Below are 15,648 nucleotides of genomic sequence, written 5' to 3'. Positions count from 1 at the left end.
TCTGCAACCTATCTTTTGGTACAAAAACCCATCAATGTCTAGATGGGTTACATGCTTGACCAGGATGGAAAAGACACTAAGAAGGGCTAGACAAAGGCTCAACCAAAAGGAGACATTAGGCAAGACCCAAACTCAAGGAATTATCTAGCTTATTAGCGGACGCATGTGTGAGCTAAGCTGAACCAGCTAAACATAGGACTCATCCAAGGTGAACATGGATATGGAAGGCCCTAGGAAGGGTCATACCAAATCTCAGCTTTGGTCTTAATCTAAGCAAGCGCAGAATGCGAAAGGGAACCTAATTAATTGGTGTGTGCATGTGTGAGTTGAGTTGAGCTGAGCTATTTGGAGCACGGGCTCATCATCGCTTGTGGGGGCATGCCCAAGATATATATTGAAGACCCTAGTCTAGTTTGGATCGCATGGCTTAGTGAGGTGACGGTTTAGGCTTGGCCGCAAGAGGGTGAACTTGTATGGCTGGTAGGTGCATGCATCGATTGAGAGCGGAGAGTGACACTAGGCATCAGAGCCACAAGTGAAGGTGGTGGTCCCATGGGTGCAAAGAGCACGTCATGTTTGTATAGCTGTTGAGGATTTGTTATAGGGCTATGCACATGTGTGGTTGTAGGAGCCTTGATTAGTGATCCAATCATTGGCATTGATGATCGTCTGCAAGTTTCTCTGCATTCCAACTTTTTTTTACTATAATAGGGATCCTCTGTTAACCTCTTGCATGGTTTCCATGGATTGATGTGTTCAACCCTCGGATAGTGTGCAAATTTGTCATTGTGAATGCATCGTATTTGTTTGTAGTTGTGCCGATTGCTTTTAGCTCCAGTGATGAATGTAGCTAAATTGAGTTGAGAATAGGCATGGCCATTGTAGTCCTAGCTAACGATTTAATGGTAGGTTCACAACTGTCATTTCTTTCCATTTCCTAAAGAATATGGTTTTTTTTTTTTTAAGACTGTCTTCAACTCAATAAGTTAGGAATGCACCATTAGCAACATGACTGGGTCGACATAAGGTATTAAGAAACTTAGATATTTCATTTTCCTTCTCAAAGACATGTCTTTTATGGTGCGCTTGCTAAGAAACATTGGCTATGGTACTGATTTGATGTAATCCGGATAGTTCTATTACCAAATTATTATGATCCACTTAGCTAAAATACAAAATTTATTATGGCCACTCAAAACATCGTAATTGAATAAGCCTTAGACGGCAAAGAAGTCATTTGTTGCTGTTTGGATGCAGTGTGCACCAATGAAGGCAGGTGCTCACAGAGCTTAGTTGATACGAATCTCCCTTTTGGCTATGGCTCTGATACCAGCTTGATACGATCTCTCCTTGGGTTTAAGACTCTGATACCAGTTTAATATGATCTTGCACGGAACTTTGAGATGAGATCCCGAAATATTCCGCCGTTGGATCGATGTAAAATTTTGATATGTTGTAGGCACGGAAAAGAGCTTTCCAACAGATCAAGTTTCAGGTGAATCGGAGTTGGGGATATCGAGATATCGTTCATTTAGTGGACGAACGTCAGGATACTCTGTTTTTGGATCCGTGGATGGAGGCACGAGATCCTAGGTAATGGTGGATTGTGGAGGGCCAGTGTTAATGGGGTGGCACCGGTGGAAAAGTGATGGTGGAAGGGTTATGGATGATGGAAAGGTTAGGGATAGTGCTGGATAAATTGGAAGAAGGGGGAGAAGAGGGCCACTCCTAAGGGACTAGGGTGATTGGCCTGTCGAGGGAGATTAGAAGCGGCGTCGCCGGGGAGATTGAGAGAACGGGAGCGAAGAAGACGAAGGAGGCAAGGCAAACTCAATTCTCAATAATCAATAATAATTTTGGTTGCCCTACACATCCTTTTATAGGCTAACCAACAACTCAAACTAACCCTAAAACACAATTTTCGCCGATCGCATTCGAACTCGCCCGACCACGTTCGAACGCACCGAATTGGCTGTTCTGGACTTGCGAACGCGATACAGGCGTTCGAACGCAAGTGTGAATGCGCCTGTCGGTTTTTGCGAACGCGATACAGGCGTTCACAGCGCGTTCGAACGCGACTTACAGAAAACTTATTTTAATGAAAAATAAACACTAAAACATGAAACTAAAATACTCCTAAAGTGAATCCATGCTCGAGACGACGTCGGTGAAGTCCGAATCGTATCATTAGTCAGCCCAAAGGTTTCTAGAACTAGTGTGCATCTGGTTTCTTGCCTGTGCACAAACACTGAGTGGTGAGCTTGATGAGTTCGCTCTAGTGGGTTGTTGTGGATGGGGCTTTAGGTGAGACTTTTATGAATTGCAGGGAGCCATGGGGTGATTTTTGGACTCAAGGAAAGGTCATTAAAAGCCCTAGCTAGGAGATGGGTTGAGCTAGAGTTTGAATACTATAGATGGAGGCCTACGTCTAATGTGGATGATAGTGGAATATGGCTAAGTTGAGGATATGATTCGACCAGTTATGGAGGCTAGCCATAGGATAGTGATGATGGTGTAGAGGCCAAGTTATTAATGGAGGTGGCTCAATAAGAATGAGAATTGTACAAGTGGTAGGGACAGCTAAGGTAAAGAGAGACGTAGGGGGGAGAAGTCGAACACAAGAAAGACGAGTGGGTTAAGAAAAATAGAGGTAAAGAGATGGAAGAAAAGTGTAATCTTCAATAATTCAATGCATGTCTAAGAGACATGTCGTCATAAGGCCCTATTTATATGTAACAAAACATAAGGTCCTAAAATCAAATAAGAAACAAACTAATAAGCTTACGAAATCTCATTCAGATTAGATTGTTGTTCTATCCGAGGTAGAGTCCAAATCTAAAAAGAATTGAAAACTATATCATGATGTTGTCGATCTAATCCATATGGTTTTATATTTTTCATATATCATAGCAATATTTGTTAATTTTTTCTTTGAAATTGCTCTAACTATAAATTTCTACAATTCATGGACTTAAACTAGTTTTCAACTTGGACTCAAAGTAGACTTGGATCATATCATTTTTTTACATCATTATGATGAATACATGATTTATGCATTATATACACTTAGTATGCTTATTATGCCATATGTGATGCTAGACGTTAGATCACGTGCAAGTACTATCAAGTAGTTAGATCTCATCTCCGTACACCATTTTACTCACTCAACTAGGGTTAGGAATAAAGTGTGTATATATAGTATTTATATAATATTGGCCTACGCTTGAGATCACTAGTCTTGGGAGGGCAATTATGTGAACAATGCATCGGCTTTGAGTAAGCTTAATTGTTTTCTAGTATAGAGGTCAAACACTTGATGATTTTAAAAATAATGATTGTGATGTATGGTTTATAACTCTAATAGTACTCGATGGCATAGGATTATGGCATTTTCCTTAGCTGGCTATTCATGATCTCACACGGAATGCTGTGACGAGTGATAATGGGATTTAAGACCAGGGTTCTTAGTTTGATAGCTATAGATAATCGATCATATATAGCGTACTAGATATATAATAGAACACTACCCTAAATGTCTATCCCTCCTTGTTGAGTGATGCTCTAGAGAGAGCATGTATTATTTTATGTGCTCACTCTAGAAGAGTGTATGACTATATAATCTTGAGGATTTGAGAGCATATAATGTGATGCATAGTTTACTTTCCGTTATCAATGATGAACCATTGTTATTGTATTTATGATGTTACTATATTATCTTCTAAGAATGCAGTATATTGTTACATTATCTTAACATTATCTTTTGAAAATGTCATATATTGTTATTGTATTTATGAGAATAAGACCACAATAGTTTTAGATTGTGTAGGCAGGCTTACTGAACTTTATATTCACCACTATTTTATGAAACATGTTTGCAGATCAGTAGATAACATTGAGGTCTTGGGGAACTAGATGAGGATTACTTAGATCTCAATTTAATTTTTTTAGGTTATTTATGTTGTCTCTATGTAGGTATTTATTTACTTTTTATTATGTTATAGATATGTATTTCTAAAGACTGGGCTTGTCATAGCGTGGTCTTATTCTTTGCTTAGATTATTGTAATAATTCTGGCTTCTTATCTTACATAATGGGTAGAAATATTAACTAATGGGTCATGAGAATTACTTGGGCTACACCCACATAAATGACATGTATATTTCGTGATGGTTTTTTCCTCTAATAATGGTGTTGTTGAGGACTATAGACTGCCTAATGGATAGGTGTGGAAAGAGGAAATGGGGAAAAGAAGATTGACATGACAATTTAAATGATGTGACAAATAATAATCCTATAGTGTTATTATTTTTAAAAGTAACTTAGTTAGGTATTTAATATTGGGAGGAGGCCATATTGGTTCAAAACTCAAGGTTATTAAAAAAAATAATCGGACAACTAGATTTTAAGGTAACTGAGGCAATTTAGGTATTTTATTTTGTAATTAAAAATGTACTCGAATATTTCTTATCATGTAACTACTAGTACTTTAAAGCTAACTTAGGTTGTTTTTCAACTTTGAAAATCAAAATATATGATATATATCTATATGGTAGGTGTGTTTGATAATAAAGATAAAATCTAAGGTGTCTTTGATAAAAAAAAACTTTATTAAAATCTTACGATCAACATCAACTCAGTGTCACTAGTGGAACACAAAATTGCTATTCAATCGATGAGGGAACATTAGATTTTCCAATTCTAATGGCAAAGAAGGAGATTTGTTCAACGGCCAATGCCTTATCCCCCATTACTCTTGTTTGCATTAGTACTTGTTTTGTTACTGTTGATATCTTAAATCCTTATGTTGGTTAGTCTATCTTCAGCTAAGTGCGGGGATTATTACAAGATTTTATCCTATCTCCTTTGTTCATTTGTGTATCATATTATAACCATTTATTAATGTTTAATAAAATATCTATCTGTCTACGGACTTTCTTTAAAAAAAAATACTATCAATGAATAACTGGTTGAATGCTTCCTTTGTTATTTGATTGCTAGAAATTATTGTTTCGGTCAGCTTCTAAAGAACAACTACCGTACTGCTGAATTCTAAAGACTTCTATTACTAAAACTTTACTCTAATGATCTAAGTGAACTATCGGTTGATCATGAATATATAACAATCATTGTACATCTGATTTAGAGTTTAATGTGATTCGGACTAGACCGGATCACCTCGAAAGACATTGGAATTAATAGATCGAGTCTAGTTATCTTACTTATTATTCTTATGTGGTTTAGTCAATGTCTTAGTAAGTTAAAATTTTATTTAATTAGTTAGATTCAGCTCTGCGTAGTTTTAGGAAAATATTCAGATTATATTTGTCCAGTATTAGAATATTATGAAACCACTTAGATAAGATCAACAATCTCATAAACTATAACTTTTCTACTCAAGGTTTCTCTAGGCAAAATGAAGGACTAATCCGACAAAGATAAAGAAGACTGGTTTAGTTAAGTTTGTTCAGACTCTTTTGATTTAATCTATATAAATTGTCTTATAATTTGTATTTTAGGCATGCTTGGATTGAAGAATTAATTGGCTTTTGCAATTGCATCTCTCAACTCGGCCGCCAGCCTCAAAATCTCCCTTCTCCCTCTTCACCAACCAACACCACCTCTTTCGTAGGTAAGGTCTCGTCTAGCTTCTAATCTCCTTCTTTCGCCTATCCCCCTAATCCCGTAAGGCAGACCTATTTCTCCCTCTTCGTCTCTCTATCTTAACCGTCTCTACCTCCAGTATAATTTTCGTCTTTGCCCATTACCATAGTTGTAAGCCAATCATATTCTTCGACTATCTATGGCATCCGCATCCACAAGCTACCACCACCATCATCTATTGTACAACAAACTTAAGACCTCCATCCCGTAGATCCATCCTTTTTTTACCTTTGGTAACTATTTAGGCGCTATCTTAAGATCTACCTAGCCAAACTTCACGATCTGAGATTTGTTAGAAAGCACTATTCTAGAGCAACAGCATATCAAAATTTTAGAAGGATCCAACAATTAGATTAGCTGAAATATCACATTCACATATGTCCTTAAATATATCCAGAACCGTTATGAATCGGATCAAGCCGGTTTGAAATAGATTTTGTTTTTTAAACGCAAACTTGTTACCTAAACAATAACACTAACAAACTTTTCTATAGTAATTTTGTGACAAAACACAACTCCTAAATAATTCTTGAAGACTTTACAACCTCCTAAATGACTCGAGGCATGATTAATAGGGATTATTATATCTCTAGCTCAATTACAGTCAATGCCAAGTAAAATGCAAATGTGTAGTTCAATTTGATATAAGATAAGCAATAACACAACCAAATTGAAATGAGAAGTTTCACAATGAAACAATTGAGCGCATATGACCACATAATAAATCAATTATAGAACTAGAACTTATATGATATGACAAAAACATAAGTTTAGGAACTCCACCTGAACTGGTTTAGAGATCCCTAAACTAGTTCAATAATCAAACATCTTTTTATTTTGTTTATATCTAATTAAGTTTACTTTTAAAAAATTCAAGACTATGAAATGAGATTAACTAATCGAGTTTGGGGCTTAGTCTCAAACTAAACAAGGCCTTAGACTAGGATACATTCTCAAGCTATTCAAAAAATGAAAGTGCCTCCATCTGAACAACTGAAATTACAAATGATGAAAAACCGAAGTGTAAGATCTCAACATTGTCACAAATTGATAAAGGATGAATCCAAAATTAAGTACAAATAGAGAATTCACATCAATAATTAAGTGACTCATGTAAAATCAATTGACATTAGAGATACAGATGATGTACTGAAGTTCAATGTCAACAAGTTTTAAGTTGAAAATCCAATTGACTATAGAAACACCACAAATATCCTCAGTCACAAGGATGTACAAAGATACAAGTAAATGTAATTACTTATATTTATCAACAGAAGTCAGAAACATGTGCATATAATCATAAGTAATATAAACATAATTGTAAGCATCCAAAAGTGGTATCGCAATACCAGGTATGAGAAATATGCACAACAAGCATACTTGGTAATTACATCCAATACAGACAAATTAACCACAAATAGTAAGCTTCGAATGTGACTTTGAAACAAAGTAACAAAAGAGTCCACTTTTGATATGACCCTGATCAAAGCAGCCAATAAACTATCCATCCAAGCAACCAACTGATGGTAGATGCTACTCGGGGGGTAGCTGCTACACTTTCTTTTTCCTCTTCTGTGTTCACCTCAAATGGGAGAATGTCGTATCATTGACATAAATCTGTGCTATAGCAACATTTTTTTAGATCTCTTTTTATAAAACAAAGTTTTATTGACGCCTCCTCCAATAATGCTGGACTCAATAAATTATGCTGTAAAGTTCTTCATACTAAGCTTTACAGGCCTATTTTAGTCCGTAGAGAGGCTTATTTAATTTGTAAACATATGAGGGGTAGTGTGGTCCTCAAATCCTTTAGATTGTTCTACAAAACCTTTTTCATTTAAAGTACCATTCAAGAAATCACTTTTGATATCCATTTGAAGCAATTTAAATTTCATATAACAAGCATGAGCAAACAAAATTCTTAGTCTCGCTACTAGTGCAAAAGCTTTATCAAAATTTGTGTCTTCTATTTGAGTATATCTTTGAGCAACTAATCTAGCTTCGTTACTAATGATTACACCGTTTTCATTAGTTTTATTCTTAAATGTTCATTTGGTACCTTAATGTTCACATCTTTTGATCTAGGAACTAGCATTCAAACATCATTACACATAAATTGTTCAAGTTCTTCATGCATAGCACTAACCCATGAATTATATAATAAAGCTTCCCTAACATTCTTGGGTTTGAAAGACAATTGGTTCATGAATGTCTTGCATCAATGGATGATTGAGTTTTACATTAGTGGACGGCTTCAATTGTGTTTGATCTTGAGTCACTTCAATTTTAGGAGTTTCAACTTCTTCTTTGCTAACATCCTTTGCAGTCTCATATGATTCCTTTGGCTCCTCCATGGCAACATTAGTTCATACAAAATCAGAATCAGAAGAAGAATTAGACAAGTCCAAATTTGTATCATAAATAATAACATTAGAGGAAGCAGTAGATGTATCTAAACTAAACACTATATAAGCTCTACTATTATTTGAATAACCTAAAAATTATTTCCTTACTGCTTCTAGAATCAAATATGGTTACATGTTCGTGATCTTGAAGAATAAAACACTTGCTCCCAAAAAGCTCTAAAATATTTTACATTAGGCTTTTTTTTCCATTCTTGATTCCATAAGCTATTTATTTTGTCCTACGTCTAAAATAAACTCAATTAATCACATACACAGTAGTATTCACAACCTCAATTCAAAATCTTTGAGAAATCTTTTTACATGCATCATAGTACAAGCCATATCTTGTACAACACAAACTTTTCTCTAAACTATACCATTTTGCTAATGAGTTTTTGATGCAGAAAATGCACCTTGATGCCAGAAGAATTCGATAAGGTACGAAATGCCCTCTTCAATATCTGAATTGATTGTAGGAAGCAGTCCGCGCAACCAAGGAAAAATATTCACGACGTATTCTCTTGTAGTCGAAAATTACGAAACCAATGGTGATTGATCCGCGACTTCCTCATCTACATTTTTGGTATTTACACTCTTCACAGATTCGAATTGCAACTGAAACGAAAATACGCTAGAGTGGGGGTGATGCTGGTGGTGACGGGTGGAGGTGATGATAGGGTTATGAATGATAATGGAGATGAGGGTGGATCGTTGATGTAGTTTAATGGATAAAGATGAAGGGAGAGAAGTGACAGAGATCCCAAGGAGGAGGGAAGATTCGACAGACGAGGGAGATTAGAAGATAGATTTACCAATGGTAGAGGTGGCTAGTTGGTGAAGAGGGAGGAGGGAGATTAGGGTAGAGAGACTAGAGAGAGGATAGAGGAAGATAGAAACTAATATTTATTCATCATAATAATTTTTGCTACCATTCACACCTCTATAGAGGCTAGCGAACAAGTCAAGATTATAATTATTAACCCTAAAACTACTGGACTCTCGCCGATCATGTTCGAACGGGGTTGACTGCGTTCGAACGCTGATACACTTAGTTAGGATTTTTTCGTATTGCATTAGCTGTTTATTTTTATTAAAATAAAATTTCTATAGGTTGTATTCGAACACATGAGGGGTCGCATTCGAACGCCTTGTGAACACCTGCATTAGGTCCACAAATACAGAGAACGCGTAATACACATTCAAACGCGGTCAGGTGAATTCGAACGCTGCGTTTGAACGCATGCATCGCGTTCGCACAAATAGAGAATGTTCAAACATGATCGGCGAAAATCCTCTAGAATTAGGGTTACTTATTGTTATTAGGGCTTGTTGGCTAGCCTCTATAAATATGTGGATGGTAGCCAACTTCATTATGCTATTGGAATATTAATTTCTTGCCTCTTTATCATCTTTCTACCCTAATCTCCCTCCTCCCTCTTCACCATCCTTCCACCTCTACCGTTGGCAAGGTTTCTTCTAACTTTTAATCTCCCTCGACTGTCGATTCCTCCCTCTTCTTTGGGATCTCGACGACTTCTTACCCTTTGTCTATATCCCTTAACCACATCCACCATCCACCTTCATCTCCATAATCCACCATAACCCTAACATCCACTCCACCTGTCACCACCACCATCACCCATGTTCTTTCATGTTTTCGTCCCAGTTAAAGTTCGAATCTACAAAGGATGTAAATACTAAAATTGTAGATTAGGGAGTTATAGATCTAATCCACTTGGTTTCGTAATTTTCTGACTACGAGGAATATTTGATGAATATTTTCCCACGATTCTGCGGACTGATTCTAGTAATAAATTCAGATCTTGAAGGAATCGTTCCATAGCCTATCTTTTGGTACAAGAACCCATCAATTTTGTATCAGAGCTAGGCGAACCTCAGACCTCCATTAATGGCTGAAACAAGAAAGATGACATCAACAAGGAAACCTGAAATAACCCCTAGACACACGTATGTATCTAAACACTAGGCAAAGATATTTTTCGTTTGCTTAAGTAAACATTAGACGAAATATTAAAAACGAAAGCAGAGATGTACGCCAAGATTTTAACGTGGAAAAACTCAAACGGGAAAAAACCACTGATCCAAACTCGGATCAAAACCAATCACTAGAATAGTAGCAGTTACAAGACTGACTCACAAAACAACCCGTCGATCCAAACGACTTTGTTCCTCTCAGTCTTGCTCGCTAGAATCCACGATTCACTACTTCTCGTGATTGAAGTCCAATCTCAGTAACCCTCGAGATTGATCTTTCGTCTCGATATCCCTTAAGACGAAAGATTAAGATTTGTAGATGAGAAGAGCCTTGTGAGTTGAAGAACCAATGTAGCCTCCAAAAAGTCTCCTTGAATGATCTTCTTCAACCCCCTCAAGTTAGGGCAACACTATCCTTATATATCATCTCCAAGATATAGCCAAATCCAAGTTATATTCGTACTCATGAAAATCCAATAAATTGCAAACTTCATAGGTGCGTTCGAACGCGGCCCGTGTGCGTTCGAACGACCTGACTTGATCTCAGGTGCGTTCGAACGGGCCCAAGTGCGTTCGAACGCAACAGCTTGAATTCTTCAGGTTGCGTTCGAATGCATTTGTGAACGCTGCTCTCGGTCTGTGTGAACGCAGTGCCCGCGTTCGAACGCGTTTGTGAACGCGGCTCTTGGTCTGTGTGAACGCAGTGCTCACATTCGAACGCGTTTGTGAACGCGGCTCTCAGTCTGTGTGAACGCAGTGCTCGCGTTCGAACGCGTTTGTGAACGCGGCTCTCTGTCTGTGTGAACGCAGATTTCGCGTTCGAACGCGTTTGTGAACGTGGTGTGAACGCGACGACTTTTCTCTAATGATCTTGCAATTCTTCACACTAGAGATATTCTAGACTTGAGTAAAGCTCATATACATGTAAAAATACACTTAGAATATTTTGAACACAATTGCCAACAATTAAAAACCTAACAATCTCCCCCTTTGGCAATTTGTGACAAAACACCTAGGTTACAAGATATTACAAAGACTTCAAACTGAGCAACCAACAAGTCTAGAGTATTTTGCATATCAATCCCTGCAAAGAAACATATACCAATCCAAGATCAAGTGAAAATAACTTGAAATAAAAAAATCAAAACACAAGTTATCACAAGAGCAAAAATTTAAACAGACAAAGATTAAACACACGTTATCACAATTACTTCAAGTTAAGTTCAAATGCCAACGACACTAAGACAAAGCAAGGTTTCAACATTAAGAAAACTCCACTAAACTCCCCCTATGCCCATACTCCCCCTACACACCTAGACACCTAAACACTAAGACACTATCTACGACACTCTCCCCCTTTTTGGCACAAATGCCAAAGACTAGGAACTCGGAGGAAACTGACGATGAAGAATCGTCAACACGGAGTCAAGAACAGTCCCCTGACGAGCTTGCTCAGCTCGTAATTCATTTACTGCCGAATGGAGATCCTGGACTTGAGTACAAAGCTGATCGAAACGGTCCGAGTTCTGAGGTAACTCCCCCTCAGTGGGAGATGAGTCATCGGCAGAGCTATCATCGGAACTGTCGAGGTGCGATGACCGACCAGCGGTGGAAGAGGATGGTTTGAGAGGAGACAACTGGTCGTGAGCTTGACTCCGCTTAAGAGTTATCCGATCCAATGGTTTCTGCGAAGTAAGAGAAGGTTCCGAAGCATCGACTCGCACCCCACTTTGAGTGCACAGATTTGTAAGAAAATTGCCAAATGGTAATCCCTCACGAGGTGCTTCTTTCTGTGCAACTGAGAGAATCGAATCATAGATCACGGCAGCTAAGTCAATAGAGACACCCGATAACATGGCATGAAGAAGGAACGCACGATCGAGACTAATGCTGGAATGTCAAGTCTTGGGTGTAACATTGTACAGACAGAAGAGGTGAAGCATGCGAGCCACAGATGTCAGCTTTGCATGCGGCATCATGTTACCTTTCCAACGTTCCCCTTTGATCAGGACAGTACCGGCATATTCATTGACATCAGGAAGTGGAGCAGACGTTGGATACTGGTACTCACCATTAGGAAGACGAAGTTCAGCACGAATAACATCAGAATCCAAGTAGATAGATACACCACGAACAGTAGAACGTATATAGTGATCGAAAATCGTGGCATTACTAAAGAATTCCCGAACAATTTCCACATAAGCAGTCCCGCTCATCCGACACACTGATAACCATCCTCGTTCAGTAAAGATCTGTTCAATCCCCAATTCAGAAAAATCAGATATAACCACGGGTCTTTCACAGATAACAGGACGGGTGCCAAAATTATGTTTGTAGCGACCCGCAGCCGCTGTTGAAGAAAACTTGGGAGCCAAGGATGGCGATGAAGGCGGCCTTGGTTTCTTGGTCACTGTCGCCTTTTTAGGCATTCTTGAAAAGAAAACACGTTGCAATATTCAATACATGCCCAAAACAACCAAAAAAATAGCAAGAATTCGAAAAAAACTCGTAGAAACCATGAAGCCCCAAAAGGAAAAACATATTTCACTTGAAAAACGCTAAGATATCACGTTCAATCTCACAAGAACCATCAAGAGTTTAACATTAACGTGATCAAAAGTTGAGAACGCACAAAATCACTCAAGATCAAGCATGTTTATGGAATAAAAAAATAGGAAAATAATGGATGATCATACCTTGCAAATGTGGGGAGAAACTCAAAAATTTTGTGGAAAGACACTAGATCCGGAGGAGATCTACCCCCAAAAAGGATTTGAAGTGAAAAATTCGATGAAAAACACCAAGATCTTGAAGATTTGAGAAGGGGAAAAATGAAGGGTTTTTAGGGTTTGGAAAAAGGAAGATGAAACCCTTGGGTTCGGACGCAGTATTTAAAGAACCCACGAGTGCGTTCGAACGCACCAGTCCGCGCGTTCGAACGCACCGCGTTCGAACTCAATAATCCTCGTTCGAACGCCCTTTTTTATTTTTTATTTTTTATTTTTTTTATTTTTTTATTTTTTTAGAAGCTAAAAACAAGTTCAAAATTATTTTGGAGATGCACTTCTAGAATTCCAAACTATATTCAAGACATAGAATATGACAATCAAATGAAATAAGTCATACAAGATCAATCAAATCATCAAAAGCATATTATAATCAATTCGAATGCATCACTCAAAATTACATTATTCTTGATTGATCATAACGATATGCATATGTAAGATGTGCATTAATAACATGAACCAATCTTTTTAAACAAACTTTTCTATATAAACAATGATGCAACACAGTAGTCAAACCGACTTAGTATGGAAATGTTGCACTTTTCGACTTATTCTCCATAACACAACAGGAATTTTTCCTATATATATATATATATATATTTTTTTTTTTTTTTTTATTTTTATTTTTTTTTACTGAAACATATATGTGCAATGACGGCTTTCACACATGAGTAGGTAGCCCTTTTCTTGTAGTACAAATCAACCGATGTGCAAGAAGAGATTCACATATATCATTTTTTTTTAAATTGCAAATAATGTACTGAGTCAAACTAGACTTGAAACAAGACGGCTTTCACACTAACTCATTGTAGCCCTTTTCATTGATCTTTTATAAAAATATATTTGATAACTAAGCATGAGGTCAAACTATGCAAATCAAAGTTAATAGAGAGCTATTTAAAAAAAATATTCATGATATCATGCTCACAGAAGAATACACATACATTATGAGTGCATTAAACATTTATAATTATTGAAGTCGAGGGAGTGACAAAATTAAAATTGAAACAATATACTACAAGATGACAAACTTGACTATAATAACTTATAATCAAAAGGAAAAGCATATTTTTATGTCAAGAGTATAGTATTGAATCTAGGAGTGCATCAATTTTTTTTTTTATATAACAAAAACTCTCGACGAATCTAAAACTAAAACCAAAGAAAATGTCAGAGTAAAGAAAACCAAAAAAAATGAAACGATAAGAAACTCGCAAACTAAAAAGAACTCAAATCCCAATAAAATCAGTCCAAAGCACAAATCCCTAAAGAAGTACGAAGATACTCAAATCTCTGTAAATCCAAAGGTTTTGTAAACAAATCACTCAACTGTTTCTCCGTCTCCACATGTTCAAGTGCTATTGTTTTGTCTTCAACTAACTCGCGTATAAAATGATGTCGGATATCAATATGTTTTGTACGCGAGTGTTGAACAGGATTTTTTGATATATTAATAGCACTCATGTTGTCACAATAAAGCACCATAGTATCTTGTTCAATGCCATAATCTTTGACCATCTGTTTCATCCATAGTAACTGAGAACAACAACTCCCTGCTGCAATATACTCGGCCTCTACAGTAGATAAAGATATTGAGTTTTGTTTCTTACTGTGCCAAGCAACCAGATTGTTTCCAACATAAAAACATCAACCTGAAGTACTTTTTCTATCATCACATGAACCTGCCCAATCAGAATCCGTGTATCCCGATATGATAGCACCCGAGTCATACGTAAACCAGATACCTAAATCAACTGTGCCACTGACATATTTTATGATACGTTTCACAGCAAACAAATGTGACTCCTTAGGTTCGGATCGAAACCTAGCACACACACCGACACTAAATGCAATGTCGGTCTACTAGCGTTAAGTACAAAAGACTACCAATCATGCTCCTATACGAAGGTCTCGATCAACACTTTGTCCTGAAATATCCTTACCTAGTTTGGTAGTTGTACTCATAGGAGTTCTAGCATGTTTTGCATTTTCTAAACCAAATTTAGTCACTAGATCCTTAGCATATTTGGTTTGAGCGATAAATATCCCTCTTTCCAATTGAGTAATTTGAAGTCCCAAAAGAACTTCAACTCACCCATCATGCTCATCTCAAAATGACTATGCATGAGATCAGCAAACTCCTTAGCTAACGATTGACTCGTTGCCCCGAAGACAATGTCATCCACATATATTTGTGCCACAACTAAACTTCTGTTCGACCGTCTAATGAACAATGTCTTGTCCACTCCCCCTCGAGTGAACCCCGCATCCACTAAAAAAGTGGTCAACTTCTCATACCAAGCTCTTGGAGCTTGTTTTAGCCCGTAGAGGGCCTTTTTCAATTTAAAAGCATGAGAAGGAAATTTTTGATTTTCGAAACCCTTAGGTTGTTCCACATAAACTTCTTCATTCAGGATACCATTCAAGATGGCACTTTTAACATCCATTTGAAACAATTTAAATTTTAAATGACAAGCAATGGCAAGCAGTATACAAATAGACTCTAATCTAGCAACAGGAGCAAAAGTCTCATCAAAATCTATACCCTCAACCTGAGTGTATCCTTGTGCTACTAGTCTGGCTTTATTCCGAACTATATTGCCATGTTCATCACTTTTATTCTTGTAAATCCATTTTGTTCCAATGACATTCACATTCTTAGGTCTAGGGACTAAATACCAAACATCATTCCTAGAAAATTGCTCTAATTCCTCATGCATAGCATTAACCCAAGAATCGTCTAACAATGCTTCCTTCACATTTTTAGGTTCAAAAGAAGATGTATAACAAGTAAATGATAC

This window comes from Typha latifolia, chromosome 2 (genome assembly GCF_019914945.1).
Source record: "Typha latifolia isolate L0001 chromosome 2, TyphaL0001v2, whole genome shotgun sequence".
Taxonomy (NCBI): domain Eukaryota; kingdom Viridiplantae; phylum Streptophyta; class Magnoliopsida; order Poales; family Typhaceae; genus Typha; species Typha latifolia.
This window is presented reverse-complemented; position numbering follows the sequence as displayed.